Source organism: Panthera pardus, unplaced genomic scaffold (assembly GCF_024362965.1).
Source record: "Panthera pardus isolate Hobbes unplaced genomic scaffold, ASM2436296v1 HiC_scaffold_2, whole genome shotgun sequence".
In the NCBI taxonomy this organism is placed as follows: Eukaryota; Metazoa; Chordata; class Mammalia; order Carnivora; family Felidae; genus Panthera; species Panthera pardus.
In genome coordinates, this window is record NW_026526765.1 from 29,192,728 (window position 1) to 29,213,505 (window position 20,778).

General features: G+C 39.8%; 1 protein-coding gene and 1 pseudogene across 1 annotated transcript in view; one reads left to right on the forward strand and one right to left on the reverse strand.

Annotated features, from left to right (window-relative positions):
• Window positions 1–8,891, reverse strand: part of RANBP3L (RAN binding protein 3 like) — a 282,806-nt gene extending 273,915 nt beyond the window's left edge. Inside the window, exon 1 of the mRNA XM_019438094.2 lies at window positions 8,778–8,891. The gene's annotated coding sequence lies outside the window, so the exon portion shown is untranslated. The remainder of the gene's footprint in view (window positions 1–8,777) is intronic.
• Window positions 8,892–18,400: 9,509 nt separating this feature from the next.
• Window positions 18,401–19,551, forward strand: LOC109260103 (L-lactate dehydrogenase B chain-like; annotated as a pseudogene).
• Window positions 19,552–20,778: the final 1,227 nt, after the last annotated feature.

Below are 20,778 nucleotides of genomic sequence, written 5' to 3' on the forward strand. Positions count from 1 at the left end.
TTTTCTGTAAGTTTGAAGTTATATCCAAATAAAAACTTAAGACAAATAACTGAAATTATATAACATTTTGGAACATTAACTGACCAACAAACTGGTATTCTTTTATTGGAGAACTTACAAATTATTTTATTAAAATTTCTTCTCAGGGCACATGGGTGACTCAGTTGGTTGAGTGTCTGACTTCAGCTCAGGTCATGGTCTTGCAGTTCGTGAGTTCAAGCCAGGTGTTGGGCTCTGTGCTGACAGCTTGGAGCCTGGAGCCTGCTTCAGATTCTGTGTCTCCCTTTCTCCCTGCCCCTCCCCTGCTCGTGCTCTGTCTGTCTCTCTCCCTCTCAAAAATAAACATTAAAAAAAATTATTATCAAAAATAAAATTATTTCTTAAAAAGTTAAAATTAATGTACCTGAGTATATTAGGATAAACTTTAAGTCTGAATGTAAATTATCTGAACATTAAAACTAATAAATGTGAAATAATTATCCTTGGTACACTTTCATGTTTTTAATAAATTTTTTAGCTTTATCTGTCTATAAGACCCTATCACTAGTATTTTTGTAAAGAATTTTTTGATATGTAATTATTATTTTTAATTTTCTCATAAATTTGCCTTCAGTATTATTCACAGTTGAATTTTATGATTAATATATTTGAAATTCATGACAGCTTCAATTGACCCCTTTCTTCTGACCATGTTTTTATCTAAGAGATCTAGATCAATCTCTGTACGGGTGCTGGGCACTCTCTAGGCAACTCTGAGCAAAGTCTGCTAAACAGAGCCTATTCTCAGATTTTAATTTTTGAACATCTGGGTTTTTTTTAAGTTTATTTATTTATTTTGAGAGAGACAGAGGCAGAGCGAGGGGCAGAGAGAGAGGGAGAGAGAGAGAATCCCAAGCAGGCTCTGCACAGTCAGCACGGAGCCTGATGTGGAGTTCAGACTCATCAACCGTGAGATCATGACCTGAGCCAAAACCAAGAGTCAGACGCTTAAGTGACTGAGCCACCCAGGTGCCCCTCAGATTTTAATTTTTAAATTAAGATCTGTTCATATTTCAACTTAAATATTTTTACAGGTACTTTTTTTTCCCCAGAGTATCTTCTTTAACAAATATTTTTTATAAGATAAAGTTCATTTTAAAAGGTGGTTTTTCATGATTTTTCTAAATAGTTCATCAAACATAGATTATACAAAATCACAGGTCCTCTCAGTTTCAATCCATTCCAGAATAGAATATAAACTTACCAAATTAAAAACCAAATCTTTATCAAAAGATTTTATTCTACATGTGGAGCTCTTTCCCCATTGGAGTTTTCTTTAATTAATGTGTTTGCTTCTTCCCTTGCTTTTGTATGGATAAACATCAATATCTCCCTGTTGCAAGCTTTGATTTTAATAATTACCGTTTGCTATAAACTTTAAGAACTAAAGATCTTGGTTGTTCCTTTGTTGAATAATTTGATTAAATACTTCCAACTGATTTTGGATAGAATGCAATCAAAATTTAGAGAAATTCTTCCGCATGGTTGATACTTAAGTTGATTTTGCAAGTAATTTTTCAAAAAGCTCAAACATTCATAAGATTCAATTGATGATGCGTGACTAAGAGAAAATACATACTGCTATGGTGAAGTTCTTGTAGCTTTACTGCACATACACACAAAAATTGTAATCCATTACTTTGTGTATATATATAAATATTTGTAAAATGTAACCATTATCAGTTTCTATTTTAACTGGTAAAATATTAAAGTTGGTTTCAATGCAATTAGGATTTGTTCATGGACCAAAATCCATTCCAATTATATTTCTGCTCCCCAGATATCATAATTAGAACACAGTTTTTATCATGTTGATATGCTCTGCAAAAACATATATTCATTAATATCTCCACAGCAAAAAAAAATTTAATCTTCAATGTTAACTTTTTTACTAAATTTATCACAGTATTCACCATTATATCAGATGTTTTGCCTTCAACAGAAAATCTTCTGGAAGCTTTACTTTGACTTCACGAGTTGTCAGATGGAAAAAGAATTGAATCATTAATGGGAATTTAACTGGTCTGATTTCCTATTTGAAGTATCTGATGACCCTGACAGAAAACTGGAGTTATTTAACTGGTTGCAAAATTCTTCTATTGCTAATAGAGCGACACTTTAACATTGTTTTATAAATACACAAGAGATCTTGAAATTGAAAATGATTGAAATTAATTTAGAAGAACAGACATTTGATCTAAATGAAAAGTCACACTTCAAAGAGTGATGTGTAAACATACCTTTCCGCAACTGCACATGTTAAGTTGTTTTCTTTGGACACAATCCTCTTAAAATAACTTCTAACTTTGAAGTAGGTGCTGTTGCTTCTTCAGCAGATGTGTGTCTTTGCTTTTCATGTGTTTAATGATATCACTATACCCCTGAGGTCAACAAACATTTTGTGCAAGTTTTATATTCATCATCAACAGACGAGAAATGAACATTCAGGACCTTATTTTTCCTTAAATATACTCTTTCAGGTTTGGGGGTTTTGTTCTGTTTTATTGTTGTTTTTGTTTTTTAGCTTGTTTCTGCTGAAAGTCTTTATTGCAAAATTTTGAAATAGAGTTATCAAGTAACAAATGGCAAAATCATGATAGCAAGAGAGTTTATACTATTTTCTGTATATCTTTCTGTGTCAGGACTGTTCAACCTTTACATCCAGCAAGATTTTGCATATACCTAACTTGTAATTTCCTATGTTTCCCACTCATGGACAATTTCATGGCTGTGTGAATCTCGCTGGCCATGGCACACATCTGAGGACACCTGGCTGATAGCCCCTGGCCAGCAGAGGCAACAGCTTGTCAGAGAGTAAAAGGAGTTAGCTCACATGGGGAACTGTTTCCTGTTAACAGCTAGCCCCTCGCATGCTATTCTTGAAAAGGAGGGATTCATCACATCACATCTGGAAACAGTTGGGAAAGGAGATACGGGTTTTCATTAGTCCTCTGTCAGCTTTGGCCACATACTAAGGTAAAAACTCTGTCACTGCACTTACATCTTACATGTGACCATGGCAGAAGCTGAAAACACAAGTCAGGAGGAAAAGAAAAAGCTCAAGGTGGTGGCTGGGGAGGGGCAGGGCAGAGGGAAGCACAAGGTAGAGAATTACTCTGTCACTCTTCTGTGCTGCATAACAAATTTTCCTCATCCATAAAAGTGAAATGATAATAGATCTACTCATAACATTGTTGTAAGGTATAAAAGAGTTAATACATAAATAAGCCTGAGTCAAGGAAACTCTTTTATCAGAATTAGGTATTATTATAATAACCATTATTGCTTTCTAGAAAACAACTCCACTATGGTTCCTTCAGCAATTCCTTGTTGTTGAAATTGTTAGAAACGTATTTTCCAGACCCTTCACTGACACAAATTCTTAGTGTTCTATTCGTCCGTTCCTCCCTGTTATGGTTGTGTTTCTGCAGATTGCTGCAACCACAGCAATTAGCTTTCATGGGCAGCCATGTTATAGATTTGTTGGCTCATATTAAAATTAAATCTAAAAATGAAAAGAAAGAGGTGCACCTGGGTGGCTTAGTTGGTTAAGCGTTCGACTTTCGATTTCAGCTCAGGTCATGATCTCATGGTTCGTGGGCCCGAGTCCCACATTGGGCTCTGCGCTGACAGTGTGGAGCCTGCTTGGGATTCTCTCTCTCTCTCTCTCTCTCTCTCTCTCTCTCTCTCTCTCTCTCTCTCTCTCTCTCCCTCCCCCTCTCTCTCTCTCTCCCTCTCTCCCTCTCTCCCTCTCTCTCCCTGCCTCTCCTCCACTCCCTCTCTCTCAAAATAAACAAACTTAAAAAAAAAAAAGAAAAAAGAAAGGAAAAAGAAAAAAAGAAAAAGAAAACCTAAGCATATATCACATGATCTGTTATTAAGCCATATTTTGTCCATTTCAAACTCAAACAGCTGGTTTTATGAAGGTACATTCAGAATTTTCCATCTATCCCTATTTTATCTACTCCTGTTAGTTTTAGTCCACAGCTCTATTTCTTTTGAGATCTTTTTGATAATCTAAATTATTACCTTTGGATTCTTTGTCATTTAGAATATAGATTTGAATTCAAATGGTTCTAGGTTCTAGGTTTAAATACCAGCTGTATGCTTCATTAACTATGTGGACTTGAGCAATTTCAACCTTCTCATCTGTCAGATGGGAATAATAATAAATATTTTGTATCACAGGATCCTTGAGATAACTAAATGACATCATAGCTGGTATTCTCTCAACATTTTATTATAGAAATAAAATATTACTATAAATATGATATTTATTATAACAATATAACTTTAACATTAAATATTTTATAATTTATTATAATAATAAGCTATTATTATGGAAAACGATTCACCAGGATAAGAATGATTTCTGTGATATCCCAATAGAGACCTCCTTACATGTAGGCATATGACTATTTAACAGCTGCAAACTGACATATCAACCTATTTTATTTTATTTTTATTTTTATTTTATTTGTGAGAGAAAGGGTGCAAGTAAGTGAGAGGCAGAGAGAAAGAGAGAGAAAGAAGTGGGGCTCGAGCTCACCTGATGCAGGACTTGAACTCACAAACCATGACATCATGACCTGAGCCAAAGTAAGATGCTTAACCAACTGAGCCACCCAGGCACCACGACTTATCAACCAATTTTAAAACCCTACCAATAAGAAATGAGATTGCTCTGTTAAGATAGTAAGCACAAATTTTGGTTGGCTTTTTATGCTCACATCTTTTTTTTTTAATTTAATTTTGTTTGTTTGTTTGTTTGTTTGTTTATTTATTTATTTATTTATTTATTTATTTATTGGGTGGGGGATAGGGGCAGAAGAGAAGAGGAGAGAAAATCCCAAGCAGGCTTCATACTATCAGCAGGGAGCCTGATGGGGGGCTCAATTCCATGAACCATGAGATCATAACTTGAGCCAAAATCAAGTCAAACACAACTGACCGAGCCACCTGGGTGACCCACATCTTTATTTTTTGATGCATTATTTTTTGTGCCTGATTTCTCATTTTATTCTTCAATTCTTTGTGTCCAAATCAGTGCATCCACCCCAGAAAGTAAGTTACCAGGCGAAAAACAGGTCTTCAGTTGAGCACCATAAATAAGCATAAAACGTAGCATCATGGATACATAGGGATTCAGGAACTGTTTGATACGATGATTTTTCTGACAGCACTTAACATTGTTCGAATACCTTCTAAGCACCAGGTATTTTATAACAATGATAGCCAACACTTCATAGTTCTCATCACGTGCCAAGCAGTCTCCTCAGTGCCTCACATGTGTAACCTGTCTAACCCTGTAACAGTCCACAGCTGATACTACTGTCATCCCATTTTACAAATGAGGAAACTGAGACCCAGGAAGGTTAAGTTCTCGCCCAAGTGGTAGAACTGGATTACAAATCCAGAGAGTGTAGCACCAGAGTCCATGTTTTTAACTGCTAGCTATGTTGTGATTGTGCTTGCATGAGAGATAGTGCATGCCTTACCCAGTGATCTAACCAGGCACCTTCACTACGCTGGACAGAGCATGCTGGGAGACAAGGGAGCAGGCATAGGAAACACATTCTGAGATAACACATCCCAAATCCGGCAAATGCTATTCTGTTAAAAAAAAAAAAAAAAAAAAAAAAAAGCCGCCGATTTCAACTGCAGGCACAGAGCGGGCATTCCGTACATATGGAGATAACAGTCACCGCACTGCTTTGTGGATTCTCTCTCCTGTCCTGGTGCCTTGTGAAAGTGCCCTAGGATATCCTACATTTTCCCTTCTCTGAGCTCACTTCCGTTCCCTTCTGGATTGCTTTCAGAACACTCTACATCAAAATAAATCTCCCGCCTCTCTATCTCTCCCCCTCTCTGTCTGGGTGGACTTTGGGGGGGGGGGGGGGGTGGGATGGAGGGGGGTTGGTGGAGAGGATCTCTTTGGCCTTTGCCATTATGTCTGAATTCTGAACAAAGCCCAACACTTCTCAGGGCATTTCTCCTTCACTGCACAACCCCAAACACTCAACCCAGATGTCTGTTCACTATTGTCCTGGCAACCCCTGCTTGGTTTATCTTTCCCTTGCCCTGCCTTTTTTTTTTTTTTTTTTTTTTTTTTTTTTTTAAGTCCTTTCAGCATAGCTTTCCCCTTTGGAACACAACAAGGAGGGACAGAGATGGAGGGGTGCTAACCACTATTTGTCACATTCCCCATAGTGCTAGATGACTAGCACTTCAGAAGAAGTCACCCCACCCCCAGACCCTACCCTGCCTAAGTACCCCTTCCCTACTGGCACTTTGGCCAAGTCGGACTGAGATGTGGTCAGCTGGCCCTGTCCTCCTTCCCCTTTGCTCCATTTCCCTCTCCTGTGAGAGCTTTCACCACTGCCACACAGCATTAGGCCCCGTGCCAGCAACTGCTCCTGGATGGTGCCCTTCTGCCGATGAGCACAACTCCCTAGTGAATGCCAAAATCTGCCTTAAAAAGTCTACTGGATAAGTCCGTTCTTCAAGACTCTAGTTCATATCCTCCTTCCAGAACCACAGTAATGCTCTAACATGTGCCAAATGCCCTCATACTCACTACTTCATCAATATTCCTTCAGGGGAAAATACTATTCACACATTTAAGATATATAAACAAAGACTAAAAGATTGGTGACCAGAGGAAGGGAGAAAGGAACATCTTCTTCAGTGTCTGATACATACCCCAGCTCTAGGGGCATTATCTCCAGGTAAGTGTTCCTGGGTCTGTTTACTGATACAGCTATCAGGCAACTTATCCTAGATCCTGAAGCTACCTGTCCACTCTAACTCCAAAGCCAACATTGTTTTCAACAAGCCAGAAAGAACACCCCAGATCTCTCAGGAATAAAATTGCTCTGTCCATAACTTATTATTATTATTTCCATACTTAACTTTCCATACTGACCACTTCCATAGCCACCTTTTCCCATCCCTATTTAGGAGGTAAAGACAATGTCTTGTTCATTTTTGTAGTCAACTTCCCTTCTCTCATCTTGGAATTTCTTGGCAATATTTGCTTTATGGAGATGTTTTAAGATAATAATCTCATATCAAGAGAGCTTTCACTGATACTCAGAATCAGGCTCATACATAAAAGAGATTGGAGACAGGTTGCCTGTTTTCCTGGGTGATCCACTCCTAATCTGACCCACACACTCAGCACCATTAAAAACATAACAGATATCTCCTCCTTCTGTCCTTCCATGGGATTCAGCAATAGCCTCTATTATAGAACTTGTCGCAGTGTGTCAATATAATTGTCCTATTTCCCTACTAGACTGGGAGTTCCTCGAAGACTGGAGACCATTCACCTCTGTGACGGATGAATGGTAGATGTGGGATAAATGCTTCTGGAAAACATGTATTAACCAAAGATTGCACGAACTAAATTCTCCACTTGAAGTAAGAAGTGGAGTCTGTTGATATTAGATATGAGGTTGTCAGAGTCTTAGATTGAAGGATGCTAGCATTTAAAGGAACTTTAGAAGTGGAGTCCAACTCCTCATTTTATCCAAGAGGAAGCCCAGGGAAATTGAGTGACTTTCCCAACGTCACATACTTGGCCAGTGAGCTGTGGACATAGACCTCAGGTCTTCCCAGTTCAGTGAGTCCCAACCCTCTGAGAATTTGAAACAAAAAGGAGGGAAGGCAGAAATGTCCCAAAGGGTCTTCCTCTCTCCTTTAGCCCAGGCTCCTCTAGAAGCCAGCCCCAAGCTGCTCTCCTTTCTCAGAGGCCTTATGTGAGGAGTCTGAGCTGAGATCGATGAAGGAAACTCTACCTCCACTGATGTTCCGTTCCTTTTCCCCATCTATTCCTTCCACTTCCAGGGATTTACCTTCACATGAAAGGGAGACAGGTTTATATTCAAGGGACTTTCATCACAAAATTACTTATAACGCAAAAATCTTACCGAGTATGAATGTCCAAAATAGGGCAACAGTTGAATAAGTCACAATACAGTTATACAATGACATAACACACACTCGTTGAAAAGTCATACTTTGATGATATAATGAATTCATTCATGACATGAAAAAGTATTCGCTAACAGTTAATGAGTGCTTACCATATGTCAGGCACTAGCTAAGAGTGGGATGTATACTATCTTATTTAGTCCTGACAGCAATCTTGTGAAGGAGGTACTATTATCTCCATTTTACAGATGAGGATACTGAGGTTTACCGAGACTAAGTAACTATCCAAGCTAACACAACAAGTAAAAGCAGAGCTAAAATTTTTAGAAAAATGTTCATAATACTAGGCTTTAAAAATTGGATACACAACTTCATGAATTATATTATTCCAGCTATTCCAACTACCTATTTCATTAAAAGGAAATACCATCTAAGATAGTTTCCTAAGGATGCTCAGTAATTTTTAGGTGTTCAACAATGAATAAATATTTCTCTTGTTTATTTTATGACACAATAAAAGTTATTTTAAAGTAGTGCTCTTCAGAAAATAGCAACCACAACACCAGAATTTGGTGGGGGTAGGGGGGAAGAAAAGGAAAAGAGGGGATACCTTAGAAAAAGCAAAAGCTAGAGAGGCTGAGCCACCTTGGTGCCTGCACCCTGCTCCCACCTCCTCCAAGCCTGTTCCCCAAGCTCTAGCTCAGTTCTTGCCTTTATCAGGGAGAGTTTTCCAACTTAGGAAGGACCTAGAGGAGGGAGACAGGAGCTGCTTGCCTCATGTTACCAACCTCCCGAACACCTACCTTAGCGAGTTCATAAAGAATTTCCCCAGAAGCGCTCTGAACGAGAAATGCTGAAGTCTCCTTATTCTAAGCCGCATTTTTAATCTAAGAGTAGGAACCCAGCACACATTTCAGATCTCTTAACTCCGTGAACTCATCCAGCCCCTGTACTCAGATTTTCACATGATTGCACAAGGGGTATTATGGAAGAGGCCAGCAAGGTCAGAGGTAGACACAAGAATCCCTTGCTCATTTTCTTCTCTGAGAAATAGGCATGAAACAATTGTTTTTAGACTGTGGACAACTAGCATCAGAAAACTGTAACTCTTGGGGCACCTGGGTGGCTCACTCGGTTGAGCATCCAACTTCAGCTCAGGTCATGATCTCACGGTAGCTAACCTTAAAGGTATAAGACCAAAGATGTTGAACCTATATTAAATGTATACATACAGGGATGCCTGGGTGGCTCAGTCAGTTGAGCATCTGACTTCAACTCTGGTCATGATCTCATGGTTCGTAAGTTCGAGCCCTGAATAGGGCTCTGTGCTGACAGCTCAGAGACTGGAGCCTGCTTTGGAATCTGTGTCTCCCTCTCTCTCTCTGCCCCTCCCCTGCTCATGCTCTGTCTTGCTCTCAAAAAATAAATAATCATTAAAAAATAATAATAAACAAGAAAACTGTAACTCCCCAGAGAAGGGAAACAAATGAAATTATTCTGATAATGACCCCTATAATATTTTTCTCTGAAGGCATTTACCAGACTCCAGGCCATGAAAGCAGAAAGCAAGCAGAGCACAGTGGTCTCACTGAGTGGACGAGATCTTCAATGAAGTTCACATAAGATAAGGTGGCTGAAATTTGCAGGGCAATGAAGACAGAACTGTGCAGAGATATAGCTTTAGAAATCTGTGTAGGGGTCTCTTTGAGTATTTGGCCGAATACCAACCTTGTGCATGCACAGGGTAATACTACATGAGACCAATCAAAGAAAAACAGAAACTTCACTGAATACCTGAGTTTGTTTTTGTTTGTTTGTTTGTTTCTTTGTTTTTCCTCACTGAAGACCCAATAAAGGGCAGGGCATAGAATTAGGGCCAAAATAATCCTAGAAGAAAAAAAAAAAAGTTACTCTATACTTGTCCCTAACAAAAGCTTAAAAACTAGCCTCAGAATGATGAAGCTACTCTGTAAGTTAACTGCATGACAGAACAAATCTATCCACTCTTCCAGTAAAGAAAGATAAAAAGATCCAGACACTTAAATACACTGTCCAGCATCCAATCAAAAATACTAGGGGTGCCTGGGTGGCTCAGTAGGTTAAGCATCTGACTGCTGGTTTCAGCTCAAGTCATGATCTCACCATTCATGGGTTTGTGCCCCACACAGGGCTCCACACTGACAGCAGACAGCACAGCATGGAGCCTGTTTGGGATTCTCTCTCTCTCCCTCTCTCTCTGTCCTTCCACTGCTTGTGTGCACACACATGTGATCTCTCTCTCTCTCTCTCTCAAATTAAATAAACTAAAAAAAAAAAAAAAAACCACTAAATATTTCAAGAAACAAGGAAATGTGACCCATAATTAGGAGAAAAATTACCCATAGAAATATACCCCTCAAAATGACAGAAATTATGGAATTCATGGATGATGGATTTAAAACAACTGCTTAAAATATCACAAATATGCTCAAGGATTTAGAGAAAAGCATGAACATAATGATTAGAGAAATGGAAGATATAAAAAAGAAACAAATAGAACTTCTACAGATGAAAAATACAATATCCAAAATGAAAAATTTACTGGATGAGATCAGTAACTGATGAACACTACAGAAGAAAAGACCAGTAAACTTGAAAACAGAGCAACAGAAACTACCCAAACTAAAGCACAAGTTAAGAGGGGCTTAAAAATATTATTAGAGCATCAGGGATATGCGGCACAATATCAATAATAGTCTAATATATGTGTAACTTGAGTCCTGGAGAGAATATGGAAGAAATATTTAAAGAAATAATGATCAAAATGTTACCAATTTTGATGAAAAATATAAACTCACACATCCCAGACACCCAACACATCCCAAAAGAATAAACAAAAAGAAAACCATGCCAAGGCACATCATAATAAAACTGCTAAAAATCAATGGAGAGAAAGATTATAAAAGCAGCAGAAGAGGAAATGCCCATTATACACAAGGAAATAAAAATTATCACTTATTTCTCATCAAAAATTATCACTTATCTCTTATTTCACAGAACAAAATGGACCAACATTTTTGAAGGTTTAAAGAGGGTGGCGGGTGGGATGGGGGAACCAGTCTAGAATTCTGTATTTTTTTAAAAAATCCTTCAGGGGCGCCTGGGTGGCTCAGTTGGTTAAGTGTCCGACTTCAGCTCAGGTCATGATCTCGCAGTTTGGGAGCTTGAGCCCTACGTCAGGCTCTGTGCTGACAGCTCAGAGCCTGGAGTCTGCTTCACATTCTGGGTCTCCCTCTCTCTCTGCCCCTCCCCCACTCATACTCTGTCTCTCTCTCCCTCAAAAATAAACATTAAAAGAAATCTTTAAAAAAGATTTTTAAAAAATCCTTCAAAAATGAGGTTGAAATAAAGATACTTTCAGACAACAAAAACTGAGAGAATTCATTGCCATAAGCTATGTTTAAAAGTGCTTCAAGGTGAAAGACAATAATATCATATCGAAATTTAAACCCACATAAAATAATGACTATTACCATAAATGTAAATATACAGATAACTATAAAAGACACTCATTTTTCATTTGTTAAAGTGTTTAAATGCTTATTGGCCTTTAATACAAACACACAAACAAAAAAGTACTGTGAGGATTATACCTTACTGAGAAGTAAAACCTATTACAATAATAGACCAAAGAAAGGAGTGGGGGGAAGGAAGTATATCGCCATAAAAATTTTAAATTACACGGGAAGTAGCATAAAATCAACTTTTTACCTCACCCTCTTACACTCTCTGATTGCATCAAATCCGAACGCACCTAATCTTCGTCCTCATCATGATTTCTAATCTCTATTCTTCATCTGTACTAGCATTATTTCCTTGTCTTCTCTCTCACTCAGCAGGACCCTGTGGCCACAACATAGAATCCAGATGCTACAGTACTGACGGTTGGACGTTATCCACTGCACAACCCACACCTTACAGATAAGGAGAATTCAGACCTCCAGCTTCTTTTCCTGGAACAGTGCTCCTACCATGATCCTTCATTTCCATGATCAATGCCGTTCGCCTTGCCAGTCCTCACACGATGCAAACATCGCCATTCAATTTCTCCAGCTTCATCTTTTTATACTCATTGCTGCAGCTGATTGCTTAAGAAACTAATTAAGAACATCAAGGGCCTCGATTGCCGTTTTCTGCACCCAGCCAACTTCAGCCAGGCTTTCAGCACTGCTACTCACTCCTTTGTCCATTTGTAGCTCCTCAGTAGAATTCATAACTTCAGTCTCAGATGCTTACCTTTCAGTTTTCCTATATCTTCATTTGTCCTCTTTCTTCCTGTGGTAAACATTTGCATCATTTTTTATTTCCAATACGGGAACTGTCTGTATACCTTCCTATATTTGGGGAATTTCCCATTGTGTTAGCAGACTTCTAAAATAGCCTCCAAGATTCCTAGCCTCTGCTGTACACATACCTCCCAGTTATTCAGACACTAATACTGTGAACTCCTAGTTATTCGAATATTAATTTCAGATGTAATGAAGTCCCCAAATCAATTGACCTTAAAATGGGAGATTATCCAGGTGAGCCTGACCTAATTACACTAGCCCTTTAAATCTGGATCTAGAGATCAGAGACAGAATGTGAGAGAGATTTGAAGCCTAAGAGAGGGATTCAATGAGAGAGAAATTCTCCATTGCTGGCTTTGAAGATGGAGGGGGTTACATGGCAAGAAATGCAGTCTCGTCTCTGAGAGTGACCCTTAGCTGATGGCCAGCAAGGAAACAGACTACAATATTACAACCACAAGGAACTGGATTTTTCCACGACCACATGAGTTTGAAGGAGGACCCTAAGCTCTAGATGAGAATGAAGTCTGACCAACACCTTGATTTGAGATTTACAAGACCCTAAGCAGAGCACCCAAGACTTCTTGCCTATAGAACTATGAGCTAACAAATGAGTGTTGTTTTAAGCCACTAAATTTGTGGTAATTTGTTATGCATCAGGGAAAAAAAAAAAAACCTGCTACACTCACCTTTTATGTTTGGGTAAAAGCAGAAAATAGTTCCTTGCAGGACGTAGGCATTTGGTTCAGGTATTGTCTCTGTTAAAAACAAGACAATAGGCCCAAAGTGGAATAGCTTATGCTAAGCCCCATGTCACCAAACTGAGACTTAACTTGATTACAGCTTGGGCTCTCCCAGAATGCAATTTAACTCAATCAGGAATCACCTGATCAGCACCAGCTGGGTAATCTGCCTGACAGAACCCTGCTGTTCCCTAAAGGAAAGTAACTTTGCAATAACCAACCCGCTTTTTGCCTCCAGTAACTCCCTTGTTCCTGCTCCCTTCTGCCTATAAGAGTTTTTCATTTTGTACTGCTCCTCGAAGTTCCTTTCTATCTGCTGGATTGGATGCTGCCCAATTCAAATCAATTTTTGCTCAACCTCTTAAAATTTTTAATATGCCTCAGTTTATCTTCTAACAGTTTTGGTATCAGAAGAGGGAACCGAGGAGACCCTAATGGTCCCCTGGAGCAGCAGAGCAACCAAACCTAGGTACCGGTGGAGCCCCTTGGGTTGGCTGCTTCCTCACTACCTCTGGAGGTGGGCTAGGTGGGAAACTGGCCGGAGTCAGACTGGATCCGACTTAGAAACTGGTCTGGGTCAAGCGGGGTCCAACTTAGGAACCAGAGCAGGTTTAGGGTGAGACCGGGTCTGACTTAGAAACCAGACTGGAGGAGCTTACACTAAGCCCCATGTCACCAAACTGAGAATTACAGTTTGAGCTCTCTGAGAAGTAGAATCTTAACTCAGTCAGTCAGGAATCACCTGATCAGCCACCAGGTAGGTAATCTGCCTGAAGGCACCCTGCTGAACCCTAAAGGAAAGTCACTTTGCAATAAACAACCCGCTTTTGTGCTTCATATAACTTCTTTCTTCCTGCTCCCTTCTGCCCTTAAAAGTCTTTCATTTTGTACAGCTCCTTGGAACTCCTTTCTATCTGCCAGATTGGGTGTTGCCCGTTCAAGCAGATTTTTGCAGAGTTTTAAGATAAACTCTTAAAATTATTAATATGCCTCAGTTTATCTTTTAACAGCTCTCAGATCCACTTGTGCCATACTCAGGAGCCAATAGCCCTATAAGAAGGGGATTGTAATGTTCTCACTCCCCCAGTAGTGTTAGTAATGGCTGCTGAAAATTGAGTCGCCCACATAGACATGGTGGCCATACAGGTGGCCAGCTAGTAACAAACAATAAAAGTCAATATTCCCTAGTCTTTATCTTGAATAATCTGTGGTACTGAAACATGTTGATTTTTCTCTTCATTCACTTGTTCAACAAACTTTCATTGACCACACCACACACTACTTTTTCCTAAGCATTAGTAATATAGTGGTTTAAAAAATGGCAGGATTAAGGCCCTGTCCTCACAGAATGTAGTAGCTTAAAACATGTCCACACATTTTTGCACATTCCTCCCATCAAGCCCTGAAATATGATTAGCCTTAGTAACTCACTTCTTTTTTAAAAAATTTTTTTAACATTTATTTATTTTTGAGAGAGCGAGACAGAGCACAAGTGAGGGAGGGGCAGAGAGAGAGGGAGACACAGAATCCAAAGCAGGCTCTAGGCTCTGAGGTGTTAGCACAGAGCCTGATGTGGGGCTCGAAATCATGGACTGCGAGATCGTGACCTAAGCTGAAGTCAGCCGCCCAGTCGACTGAGCCACCCAGGTGCCCCCTTAGTAACTCACTTCTAATGAACTGAATACAGTAGAAATGTTCTGAGTGACTCAGTGATAAACAGTAATACAGCTTCTCCTTGGCTTTCTCTAGGACATGTGTTCTTAGACCCCATTCACTGTGCTGTGAAGAAACCCAAGCCAATAGTCCCAGCTGAAGTCTCAGCTGATAGCCACTATCTACTACCAAACATGTGAGTGTTTGAGATGATTCCACCTCCTCCCCTTGTCTGGCTTTAACTGAATGAGAGATGCTGAGTGATAATCACCTAGCTAAGTCTAGTCAACCCTCAGACCCATGAAAGATAGTAATAAATGACCTTTTTTGCTTGTTTCATGCCACAAAGTTTGAGATGGTTTTTTATGCAGCTATAGATGAGTTTACAGTCTAGTGGAGGTGAGCAGACATTAAAGAATTATCCAAAAAAAAAAAATAATAAATTTAAATATATGGGTACCATGTTCTCTCTCCTTCACTGGCTCATAAGACATTACCCCGTCCTAGCTTTTCTCTCCCCTCTTCCTGGCTTTCCTGTCCTTTTTTTTTTTTTTAATGTTTATTTATTTATTTTTAGGAGGGGAGGGACAGAGAGGGGGAGAAAGAGAATCCCAAGCAGGCTCTGCACATTCAGCGCAAAGCCGGATGTGGGGCTCAAACTCATGAACCGTGAGATCATGACCTAAGCTGAAATCCAGAGTCAGACACTCAATTGACTGAGCCACCAAGGCACCCCTTCCCTGTCCTTTTTAATGGCATCACTGTCCTGACAAAAACAAAGGCTGAGAACTTGGGGTCATTCTTGACCCATTTTCTTCACACCCATATTCAGTGGGTTCCCATATCCTGTCAATTCTATTTCCAAAGGTGCCTTCCATCTGACTCTTTTAGCAATCTCACCACCACTTTAGCCCGGTTCAGGCCCTCAAAATCTTATCCCTGGTTTATTTAAATGACTTCTCCAATTGGTCATTCACCTCCTGCCTATTCATTGTTGTCACATACGTTCTTAAAGTACATTGCCTAATTTTCCCTCCCTTACTAAGGAAATCTGTACTATCTCTTCCCTGACTGGGAAAATACAGTACAAATGTCTCAGGCCCTTCATGAGCTACTGCTAACCTATGCTCTGGCTTTGCTTCCCACACAGCTCTGTTATTGCACACTACACCCCAGATAATCCAGACTTCTCAATATACTGTAAACAAATCCCCTCTTTGATGTCTCTGAGCTCTCTATCCCTCCATTAGAATGTTTTTTTTCCTTCTTCTTCTTCTTACCCCTGTGTCCAGGAGTCTACCTCCCATGATCTTCCAAGGTTCCTCCAGCAGTGACTGTCATGAGCCCTGTGAGTAGGTCATAATGATAGCTGTGGCTGGGATGGCTTGTGGCCCACCATCTCACACAACAGAAGTTATGAGTTTTAGCTAAACATATGGCCAACTAGACACTACAGTTCCCACCCTTCTAATGCAGCTTGACACAATCACATGACTAAGTTCTGGCAAATGGAATGTAACAAGAAATGGTGTGTGCCACTTCTGGGTTATACCTTTAAAAGCAATAAGCATACTCTCCTCTGACCTTCTCCTTCTCTTGCTGGCAGGGATGTGGTAAGAGCCAGAGCAACCATCTTGGTCTTGGAGATGAAGCTACATGTCAAAAGTGATAGAGATACCCTTATAGCCCTGCACCTCCCAGCTCTGGACAGAGAAATAAACCTCTACCATGCTATGCTACTGAATTTGGGGTGGGGTTTGTTTTCTGCATCGGCTTAATCGATGCCCTATAAGGCAGCTGATCTTTACACTGGAAGTTTGTTATGTGGCAGACTCTGTGCAGCACATGAGAAAACAAATGTTAGAGGTGAGGAAACTGAAGTTCAGAAAGGGTTTGCAATTTGCCCAAGGCCACACAGCTAGTAGGGAATGTTGAGTTCATTCTGAAGACAGTTGACTTCAGAAACTGTACTTTCAATCACTACTTATCCCTTTGCTCTGATCCACATGCCTAAAGGCACAGACAGACCTCCCTGAGGTTTTCCAAGTGACCCCATAAACACTTAGAAACATGCTTTGTATGCAGTAGATACTCGATAAATGTTTGCTGGATGGATGATTGATAGGTGTTAGGAAAACAGGCTTTTTGAAGGTTCCTAACTAGTGTAATAGGATTCAGTTAACTGTTTCTGGTTACCCAGCAGCCCAGCAGTCCTATTTTATACAGAACACTTCTGGGTGCCTAATACCACTTTCCTCCCTGAAGAATATCATATATTGCAGCACATTTGGTCCATGTCTTTATCCATCTACACAATCAGCTGAGAGCCTATATGAGCTTAGCAGGCAGTTGGGGGAAAGCATTCAGCTCATTGCAGTTATCTGTATTTATTTACACAGCTGTTCTCCCCCTTGTTCAAGCAGAAGACTCTGGCCCAGAAATCAGAGATGGAAATAAAATTAGGGGGCTTTTTGAAGACTGCTGTGTAGCATCCTGCGTCCTGGGTTCTCAGCAGGGATGTGGGGTGCAGCGACTTTCAAAGTCTTCCTTTGTGCTGGGTCAAGGGTACTAGTACAAAGTGAATAGTGCTGGGAGCTTCAGGCTGTGGGAGAGGTTATTATAAAGTACTGACATCCTGCTGTGAGGCCTGGATGTGTTCCCTTCTTTGGGGCTGTTATCTGGAGCCCTTCGATAGAAAAGGAGAAGAACAGAACGCCTGAACTGTCCTATGGTTGCCTCCCACCCTCCCCTGGGAAAACTTTGAGCCGTAAACACAAATCAAGAGGAAACTAAAGAATAGTTTTTTAAGGGTCTTCAAATAGCCAGTCTTTATTTTTTCAAGTGGGGGTATGGTACTAAAAGACAAAATTAGAGCCAACTTTCTTTCTAATTAAGTTCCATGGACCTCCCAAACTTCAACACAGATACTGTGATGAACATTAACAAGCTCTTAAGTGGAGTGTGCTTGAACTCAGTAGCACAAAGATAGAGAATGAGTTTTAAAATGAAAGAAAGAAAAGAAAAGAAAAGAAAAGAAAAGAAAAGAAAAGAAAAGAAAAGAAAAGAGAAGAAAGGCAAAGAAAGAAAACCACACACACACACACACACACACACACACACAAAGGCCATGAAAGCTTTTTGTAATCATGACTTGCATTAGTTCTTTAGGAGGTTATGCAGTAAAGCTGAATTCTTTTTCAGCAGCACATTCAAAAATAAATTCACTCTTCTGATTCCAGTAATGACGTACATTTAAGATGATTCTTTCTCTTCCTATGGGCACCTACCATATTAACATAGCGATTTAAAAGTAAGCAGTATTTTGTTTCAGAACATATGTTTGGGAAGAAAGCCTCTGCTCTGGAATTCCACGGAACCATGTGTCTCGGGGTGGGGCACAAGAGTTGGAGGGCTAAGGGGGATCTACCACCTAGAAGAACATGTGGATTAGGAGGAGCTCAGTGATCCTTGAAGAGACATGTTCCATCCAAAAGGCAGGTCAGTTTTAGTGCAGCCAGATCTCATGGGGTTGTAAAACAGGTGTAGGGTAGATGAATGGCCCTGGATAATTCCAACTTCAAGTTCAGCAAACCAGAAGAGGTGCCAGTCTTCCTCTCCCAGTTTTAGGGTCCACAGCAATAATCCCATAGACACCATCAAGGATAAGAAAAACACTCTATGGAGAGTCACAACACAGCTGACATTGTCTTCTTCATGCGACTCTTACAGCCGTTTCTCTCTGGGCACAATGGCAACTCTTAAGAAAAAACTGATTGCACCAGTCACAGAAGAGGCAACTGTCCCAAACAATAAGATCACTATAGTGGGTGTTGGACAAGCTGGTATAGCATGTGCCATCAGCATTCTGGGAAAGTCTCTGGCTGATGAACTTGCCCTTGTGGATGTTTTGGAAAATAAACTCAAAGGAGAAAGGATGGATCTGCAACATGGGAGCTTATTTCTTCAGACACCTAAAATTGTGGCAGATAAAGATTACTCCATGACCACCAATTCTAAGATTGTGGTGGTAACTGCAGGAGTCCACCAGCAGGAGGGAGAGAGCCGGCTCAACCTGGTACAGAGGAAGGTTAACGTCTTCAAATTCATTATTTCTCAGATAGTCAAGTGCAGGCCTGATTGTATCAGAGCTGTGGTCTCCAACCCAGTAGATATTCTTACATATGTTACCTGGAAGCTAAGTGGACTACCCAACCACCATGTGATTGGAAAGGATGTAATCTGGATTCTGCTAGATTTCTCTACCTTATGGCTGAAAAACTTGGCATTCATCCCAGCAGCTCCATGGATGGATTTTGGGAGAACATGGCGACTCAAGTGTGGCTGTGCAGAGTGGCGTGAATGGGGCAGGCATTTCTCTCCAGGAACTGAATCCAGACATGGGAACAGACAATGACAGTGAAAATTGGGGAAGGAAGTGCTTAAGATGGTGCCTACAAAGTCGTCAAGATAAAAGGATATACCAGCTGGGCTATTGGATTAAGTGTGGCTGATCTCACTGAATCCATGTTGAAAAATCTATCCAGGATTCATCCAGTGTCAGCCATGATGAAGGGAATGGATGGCACTGAGAAGAAAGTCTTCCTGAGCCTTCCATGCATCCTGAACTCTCGGGGATTAACCAGTGTTATCAACCAGAAGCTGACAAATGATGAGGTTGCTCAGCTCAAGAAAAGTGCAAATACTTTGTGAGATATCCAGAAAGACCTAAAAGACCTGTGACTTCTGGCTTCTAACCCATAGAAATTTAAAACTACAATGTGATTAACCATGAGCCTTTAGTTTTTCATCCATATACATGGATCACAGTTTGCTTTTATCCTCCTAAATATGTGAATCTGAATTGAAGCCATGCTTGGTTTAGTGGTTGCAATATGAGCCCTTGAACAAATAAAATTAACTATCCCAAAAAAATTTTAAAAAGAAAAGCACGATGGAGAGGGAACTATGCATGCAGGTTGGCATCACTTTGGGGTTAGTTAATTTGAGGTGAGTCAGATGGAGCCCAAACTGTGAGATAGCTGCCAAGAAAGATGCTATCTTGAAACAAGTACCACTGGAAAAAGCTGAATTTAGTGTTGAAATTGCTACTGGAAGCAATTGAAGTTTGAATTAAGGATTATTCATGAGATTATATTAAAGATTATTTCTAAATCATTTCAATGAAGGAAAATACACCCAAAGCAATGGAGAAATTTATCTTTATAATTTCTCTCATATTTATGTTGGGGTGAGAGAATATTCCAAAATAATTAGTGTAGGGGATTTGTCGAAGGCAAGAAGGGCTTTGCCTATGGAATGAACTGAGGTAGAAGATAAAGATGTCTGTGTGACTTCTTAACATCTTATTATGCCTTTCTTAAAAAGTGGGATAATAATTTGCTCATACCAGCATCAAATTGTTAGAAAGGAAATCTTCAGTTTCCTTTTCTATGGAGGGGTAACTTTTAAGGTCTTGCTCCAACCCCTTAGTCACTCCTCCTTCTTGTCCTCTGACAAGTTTAAGAAGAATAAAATCGACCTTCTTGGCTGCTTCTTTCCTTCCTTTTTTTTTTTTTTTTTTCTTTCGTTTTTTGCTTTTGCTTTTGTTTTTGTGGTTTTTTTTTTTTTTTTTTGGAAGTGAACAGACTACAGGAGCATTGGTTCCAAAGTCTTACCGGGACAGCTCCCACCTTAAGAGGTTACCTCTGATTCGAGGGGGGCATATCTGTCTAATTCTAAGTTTCAGTTCACAAGCCTATTTGGAAGTATTCTTAGCTATCCAACTCAGCCTTGGTCTCTAATAAAAGTTATACTTTTATTTCCCATACGCCTAACTCTTTACATTTTTTCCCAATTTGTTCAAAACATGGACAGAGGGGGGAAAATGCTATATGTTGGTCTCCTCAGAAATCCCAACAAAATAATTAGATATTGGAATGTGTAAGCTAATTTTAAAGAATATATGGAAACAGGCATGCAATAGCCGAAACAATCATGAAAAACAAGAGCAGTGGGAAAAAAAGGTCTTTATGTTATAAAGCTACAGTAGTTAAAACTGTGGTATTGACACATTGGATATG